Genomic DNA, 8,043 nt, shown 5'->3' on the forward strand with positions numbered 1-8,043 from the left:
ATATCTCCTATCTTTGTTTTGAGCTGTTTTTCTGACAGATCTAGATTGCCATGGCATCTTCAAGTTCCCCCAAGGACAAGTTCTTCGAGAAGGTCATCAACCCCTACCTCGTGGAGGTGCTTCAACACCCTCAAAACATTGAGATGCATGAGGGATTGCTGCACATCCGCGACGTTGAGAGACCAAGGAGGACCGGAAGCATGGAGACAAGGCTCGAGGCATTGGAGCAATAAGTTTTCAAGTGCCAGGAGATGGTGGAACATGGACTCAACTCCAATCATATAATGATCATGGAGTTCACCAACAACCACAAGTTGGATGACAAGAACATTGGGGAGGCCATCTTCAAGCTTCACGAGAAAATCGAGCGCCTCCAAGCCCGGATCTATGACCTGCAAAACCAAAACTGTGAGTATGAATATATATTCAAGAGGATGAGTTTGGCTACAGATTTGAGGATCCCGGAGACTCGATCATCCTTCTATGATGGTGAGCCTATGCCTTGGAAGATGGACGACAAGCCTACATCATCAACAACTCCTTCATCACCACCTCCGAGGAAGGAAACATAAACACATGGGTATGGCCACTCCCCTTGGCAACTTCCAAACTTGGGGGAGTGCCCCGGTATCGTATCACCATCACTTTTATCTTTATCGTTTTTCTTAGTTCGATCCTTTTGGTAATATCTTAATCTAGTAGAATTAAGTTTTAGTATGATCTAGTTTTGAGTTTTGCTCTATGATCCTTCTATGTAATCGAGTCCGTGAGCTTTATATAATAAAGATTAGTGTTGAGTCAACGGCTTGATAATTTTCCTATGATCTCGAGGGAATAAAATAAAAGAATAAAAAGAAAGAAATAAAGAGATCATAAGGATCCTATGGAGAGTAACGACTTCACATATGAAAGTATGATGAATAAAAGTTGTTGAAAGTTGATAAACATAGTTTTGGTCATCGTTGCAATTAATAGGAAGTAATAAAGAAAGAGAGGTTTTCACATATAAATATACTATCTTGGACATCTTTCATGATTGTGAGCACTCATTAAAATATGACATGCTAAAGAGTTGACGTTGGACAAGGAAGACAATGTAAAGGGTTATGTTTTCTTACATCTGAGATAAATTATATTGTCATGGATTGTCCAACATGTTGAGCTTTCCTTTCCCTCTCATGCTAGCCAATTTATTTGCACCAAGTAGAGATACTACTTGTGCTTCCAAATATCCCTAAACCCGTTTTTGCCATGAGAGTCCACCATACCTACCTATGGATTGAGTAAGATCCTTCAAGTAAGTTGTCATCGGTGCATGCAATAAAAATTGCTCTCTGGATATGTATGATCTATTAATGTGGAGAAAATAAGCTTTATACGATTTTGTGATGTGGAAGAAATAAAAGCGACGGACTGCATAATAAAGGTCCATATCACAAGTGGCAATATAAAGTGACGTTCTTTTGCATTAAGATTTTGTGCATCCAACCATAAAAGCACATGACAACCTCTGCTTCCCTCTGCGAAGGGCCTATCTTTTACTTTTATCTTCTACCTTATATAAGAGTCATGGTGATCTTCACCTTTCCTTTTTATATTTTATCGTTTGGCAAGAACAATGTGTTGGAAAGATCCAGATACATATAGCTAATTGGATGTGAGTTTTCACGAACTATTATTGTTGACATTACCCTTGAGGTAAAAAGTTGAGAGGCAAACTATAAGCCCCTATCTTTCTCCGTGTCCGGCTAAAACTTCATAAACATACATATCGTGTGAGTGTTAGCAATTGTGGAACACTAAATGATAGTTGAGTATGTGGACTTGTTGAAAAGCTCTTATTGACTCTTTCCGATGTTATGATAAATTGCAATTGCTTCAGTGACTGAGATTATAGTTTGTTTGTTTTCAATGAAGTTTATGGTTCATACTTGAAATTGTGATGGAATTGTTACTTTAGCATAAGAGATCATATGACAATATATATATATATATACATAAACACTATTCTGATCACGGGATTAGAATAATATTATGATCACAACCTGACCTGCCCCGCTAGTAGTACGTTGAACTTCCCTGTGAACTAGGTTGAACTTCCGCCAACATTGCCCAAATGGGGCTTGCGATATACGTTGGAAAGCTATGGACCCCAATATCATGACCCAACTTAAATTTTTGGCAAAATATAAGCGGTTTAAGAGCAGTTTTGAAAACCATCTTTTCTTCGCACAAAAAACATGAATCGTATTTTCGATCGCATTTCTAAACCGTTTATCGGAATGAGGCATATAATATGGCGTTGGAAAGCTGCTGCAAAACCGCTCCTTCCACATGTTGAAAGTTTTCTCTAATTCCCTATGGTTAAAGAGTATTTTGAAAAAATGTAAAATTTCGTAAACCGAACAGCTGAGTTCGTTTTTTCGATGTCAATTCTAAACGGCTAATCCAATGGAGGCATATGATATGGCGTTGGAAAGCTTATGAAAATGCGCTACTTTTTCATCTTAAAAGTTTTTTTCCTAATTTTGAACGGTTTAAGAGTAATTTAGAAAATTGTCCAAGTCCTACCGAGTTCGTATTTTCGAGCAAATTTTTTAACCGTCCTTTCGAATGCAGCAAATGATATGGCGTTGGAAAGCTTGAACAAATGCGAAACTTTTTGGTATGTATTGTTTCTCCCAATTCTTTACGGTTTTAAGTCAGTTTCAAAAATGGCGAAAAATGTATTTTAGCCATATTTTCTACAAACTTTAACAGAAAGGCGCAAATAATATCCCGTTGAAATGCTACGAAAAATGCGAAACTTTTTCATGTTGATGGTTTTCTCTGATTCCTAACCGTTTTCAAGTAATTGCAAAAATAGCGAGATCATTCGTTCTGCCTTTATCGCGAAACAGATTCTTCGAAAATGCACCACGTGAAAAACCTGAACTTCTCGGCGTATGTACCTGAACTTCACTCTATTTTTCACGTGATTTCTATTGTCCGTAGCTCTCCATCCACTCATCGGAACACTCACCGGAATTGAGCAAGTAATATACCGGTGGAAAGCTGATGTAAACACACAACTTTCCCGTGTTGATCGTTTTTTCATACTCGCGGCGATTTTAGGAGTTTTTCGTATGAGATTCATTCACTATAGTAGTTGAACTTCCTGCTATTTTCACGTTGAACTTCTGTGACGTATTTTTATTTGCTATTTTCTCATCCATTCGTCAGTGTTACACAAATGATATTCTTGTTGTACAAACCTTTCTCACGATAATTTTTTTAACTTTCTCCGATGGAGTACTTGAAATTATAACGACAACAAATTTAGCCTTTGCAGTTTTATACTTTTTTAATACAAAATGCACATCGTGTAGTACGTGAACTTCTGGCAGTTTATCAACCTGAACTTCTGCAATCATGCGTTCTGCCTTCATCAGAAAAATAGAGTCTTTGAAAATGCACTTCGTGAAGAGGTTCAACTTCTGGAGCAGTTCTTTTTGAACTTCACTATGTTTTTCATGTGTTGTTTTTTACCCGTAACTCCCCAACCACTTACCGGAATTGAGCAAGTGATATACCGACGGAAAGCTGCTGTAAACACGCAACTTTCCCGTTCAGATCATTTTTGATACTCGCGATGGTTTTTAAAAGTTTTTCGTCCAAAATCCGTTCAGTGTAGTAGTTTAAATTCCTGCTGTTTGCGCGTTCAACTTCTATGACGTATTTTCGTTTGTAATTTTCTCATCCATTCGTCAGTGTTACACAAATGATATTCCTTTTGTACAAACCTTTCTCAGAATAATTTTTTTAACTTTCATCGACCGAATACTTGAACTTATAACAACAAAAAAATTGGACCTTGACTTTTAATTCAATTTTCTCGTATTAAACACAAACCATGTAGCACATGATCTTTTTCTATTTTTATAATTTGAATTATTTATGTTCTTTTTGAAATCAAATTGCTCCCAAATAATAACTTAGCTTCTTTGTGGATTGAGAGAATTATTTTAAAACGTAAAAAATAATTTCTTTTTGTGTTTTTGAACATGGAAATACAAGGTGAACCTTTATCGTAAGAATTTTTGAACTTCCCCGGACAGAGCACTTGAACTTCTTTGAACAAACCTTTTAAGCTTTTATTTTCTTATACTTTTTATTCTCACCTAAAATGCATTCCTTGCAGTACTTGGACTTCTCGTTTTTTCATTACGAACTTCTATCACATTTTTGTGTGTACGTTGAATTACACGCAATTGAAGTCGCATGTCTTTTTTTCATTATAAAACATGTAATTGGAGGTCGAATGTCCCGCAATATAAATTCTGAACCGTGCACGAGGGTGCACGTGAACTTCCTGCAACAAATCTGAGTTTTTTATATTCTTTGAACTTCTATGTTATTTCAAATTGACCTTCTTAACCTTTTTCTTAGAAAAAATCTATTTTCAAATAAGTATCAACCATTGTTTTAAAATTGAACCTCGTACTTTTTTTCCCTAGAAATGGAAAGAATTTGAGTTTTCCGTAAACATCAAACTACTCCTTTTATTTTAATTTGAACTTCTTTAATTTTATTCTTTAGTAACGAAGAAAACTTGTGTTTTTTTATAAATATTGAACTTTTTTTATATAATTTGGACTTCTTGGTTTATTTGAAATACTTTTTTCCATCTGTTGAAACCGTAAAACAATGTTCTTTTTATAAAAAATAAGCATCAAAGTCATGTGTTATGTTAATTTGAACTTCTTGCTTTTATTTTAGATACAAAAATTTCTGAATTTTTTTTATAAACATTGACCTGCTATGTATCTTAAATTTGAACTTCTTGGTTTAGTTTCAGAGACGGAAAAAATTGTCTACTATTTTGTCTTTTAACTTATAGGCTTTTTGTGAACTTCTAGAGTTTATTTTTGTGCAAAGTTACACACACGCACACACATAATAGAACAACACCCACACACTGATGCTCACATGTTGTTTTCCCCTTCTTTCAATATGTAATAATTTTAGGTTCCTGTTGTGATATTTTTTTAGAAATGAGGAAAATCCTTATTTTATATAAATTTTGAACTGCTCCATTTTTTATTTGAACTTTTTGGTTTTAATTTTATTAGCAAGTAAAAACTGAGGGTTTTAGTAAACATTGAACCGCTTCGTTATTTTAATTTGAACTTCTACGTTTTTTAAGGTGCGTTGTGAGTAGAATTCCAAACTTCGGCGGTCGGTGTATTTGAACTTATGCAATATTTGTAAAATAACATAGCTAATTTGGGCAATTTTTTGTTGTTGTGAAAATACCTTGATTTTGTATGTGAGATTTTAAGGCAAAGGTCGACGACGTCTCTAACTTTTTCTAACTTGAACGTCCGTAACAAAAAAATTGTTGTTTTCTAGGACGTTGTCTGCTGGTCATCTTCGAACTTCTATGAAATTTAATTTGGTTGGAGCTAGAGACTAGTACATAAGCAAAGAAAGGGTACGGTGCAAAATACTACAAAATACTACAATAATACACAAGTACATGTACAAGTACTGTACTACTCTAGCTCCCAGACACATTTCAACGAACACAAGTCGTGCATGTAGAAAGATGTTTTGCAGAGAGCCAATGGTTTGCTCTTTTTCACGGTCAACATGTCCTGATGGCTATGTAGTGTTGTGGTGGCCCGCATCAGATAAGGAGCAAGTTTTTTTTAGAGCGGAGGCATCTAGCTTGTACACAGCCGTGCTGGCCATGGGGAGCAATCTACTTATAAACAGCTGTGACGGCCATTGGGAGCTCGCTCACGGCAGTGGGGTGCATGAGCCGCCACACGCACGAGTAGCTGCGGCGGAGGACGCATCTTTCTGGCCAGCGCACTGCGACCTACACCACAATCGGATGGGATGCCGCCCCCGCGCGATTGAGGTCTGGGTAGACGCACGGCGGGAGGAGCTGCTCCAGCGGAATAGCAGTTCAGGCATCCGAGGTGGTGGCACACGCACAGGGGAAGCCTTGGCTCACGGACGGGGATGAGCGGTGGCGGTGGGTGGGGAACATTGTTGGGTGTTGTGGGCGAGAGCAGGGAGAGAGGGACAGGCGAGCTCAACAATGGTGGAGGGGACGAGAGCAGCTGTTCCAGGGACGAGCCCTCCTCTAGAAGGACGAGTTGGCCCTCGCGAGAAGGTCAATTAGTGGTCCTCGGTGGTGGCCGAAGCCGCAGGGCGGGCTGCTTGCGAAGATCCAGGGGAAGGGAGCGACAGGGAAGGTGGAAGTCCAGATCGAGGTGGCGGCGCCGTTCACCATGGGGATCGATGGTGATGTGTAGTGGCTCGCTGGAGGAGGGAGGTTGAAGCGCGGACGTCGTCCAGGAGATGCGGGGCGGTGGAATGCGGCGGGCGAGCACGCCATTAGCGCGCGTGCTCGAGGCGGTGGGGCGCACGAGTTCTGGAACGATGACGGCTGCACGCAAGCTCTGGAACGGCGGCGCGTTGGTTCGGGAATGACGGGCGGAGCGCGCGAGCTTCGGAAAGGCGGCGTGCTGGATCGGGAATGGCGGCGGTGCGCGGGGAATCGGGAACGGCGACGCGCTGGATCAGGAACGACGGTGGTTCGCAGGGGATAGGGAACGGCCGCGTGCTGGATCGGGAAACGGCGGCGGTGCGCGCGGAATCAGGAACGGCGGCGCGCCGGATCAGGAATGGCCCCGATGAGCGCGGGATCCGGAACGAAATCGGGTCCGGCTTGTAGAAGGTTGGGGAACTGCGTAGCTTTTTCTGGTTTCTGGATCTCCCTCCGTTTCAGGTGTATTATTTTTCCAAAAAGTCAAACTTCTTTAAGTTTGACCAAGTTTATAGGCAAAATTATCAATATCTAGAATACCAAATCATTATTACTAGATTCATCATGAACTATATTTTTACATTATATATATTTAGTATTATAAATCTTTATATATTTTGCTGTAAAGTTGGTCAAACATAGACAACAGTTGACTTTTTGAAAAACTAATACACCTTATATTTAGGAACGGAGGGAGTATATAGGGCCGACCGTGATCCGAATAACTATTCTAATTTTGAAATCAGAATAGTGCTATTATATAAATAAATGGGGCACCTAAGCCCGCTATACTAAGTCATATTCGTTGTTGCATGATGTTTAATCCATGACATGATGGTTGTTTAAGTTTTATTTGCATGCACTATAACCATCATCGGTCAATCATTGATTTTCAAAAAATAATATACTACCGGTTCCAGCAATGGTTACTTTCCAAATGAAACCAGGCATTGTTTTTTCTATATTAATGCATTGTATTATTCAGTCCAAACATATGGCGTGCCCACATATGTACCCAACATATTTCTGGTTATGTATGTATATAACTAATGAAAGAGAAAAGATAAGTATATAACCTTTAACTTTTTAAGATGCCAGAATGACCTAATAATACGAAACATTGTCCCAAAAGATTTGTACGTTGGACGTTCTCATGTCTTTTTCTACTATTTTACATTTCAATGTATCTAGTATTTTTTTAAAGGTAGGGTCACACTTTTTGATGACTATTTTTCCTATACAAATTAAGGTGATCAAATAATATAAAGTGTGATCCTAATTATTTTTTTCTTTTATTAAAATGTATGATGCATACCGATACCCACACACAATTTTTTACTTTTATTAGAAATATACAACATACTCACATAATCTCATAGTATATTCCCAACGAACTTAAAAATAAAACAGTATATCTAAAAATAACTCACTAACATGTAAACTTAAAAAATGGTATATCCAAGTCCAATAGTACTTATTACCCGATTAGAACATACGATATTCCTATAAATGAAATAACTCAAGTGCAAATATACCTAATGTGTATGCATACGTATATACCCGGCTATGTGAAAAAGGGTACGAAAATGTTAGGTATCTCGTCAACGTATATAAAGTAAAACATGGCTACGTATATACCTGGCTACATGAAATATAGCATCCATAGGTATGTGGTACCCAATGTGTATGCACTGGTATATACCCGGTTATGTGAAAAAGGGTAC

This window comes from Triticum aestivum, chromosome 2A, assembly GCF_018294505.1.
Source record: "Triticum aestivum cultivar Chinese Spring chromosome 2A, IWGSC CS RefSeq v2.1, whole genome shotgun sequence".
NCBI lineage: Eukaryota > Viridiplantae > Streptophyta > Magnoliopsida > Poales > Poaceae > Triticum > Triticum aestivum.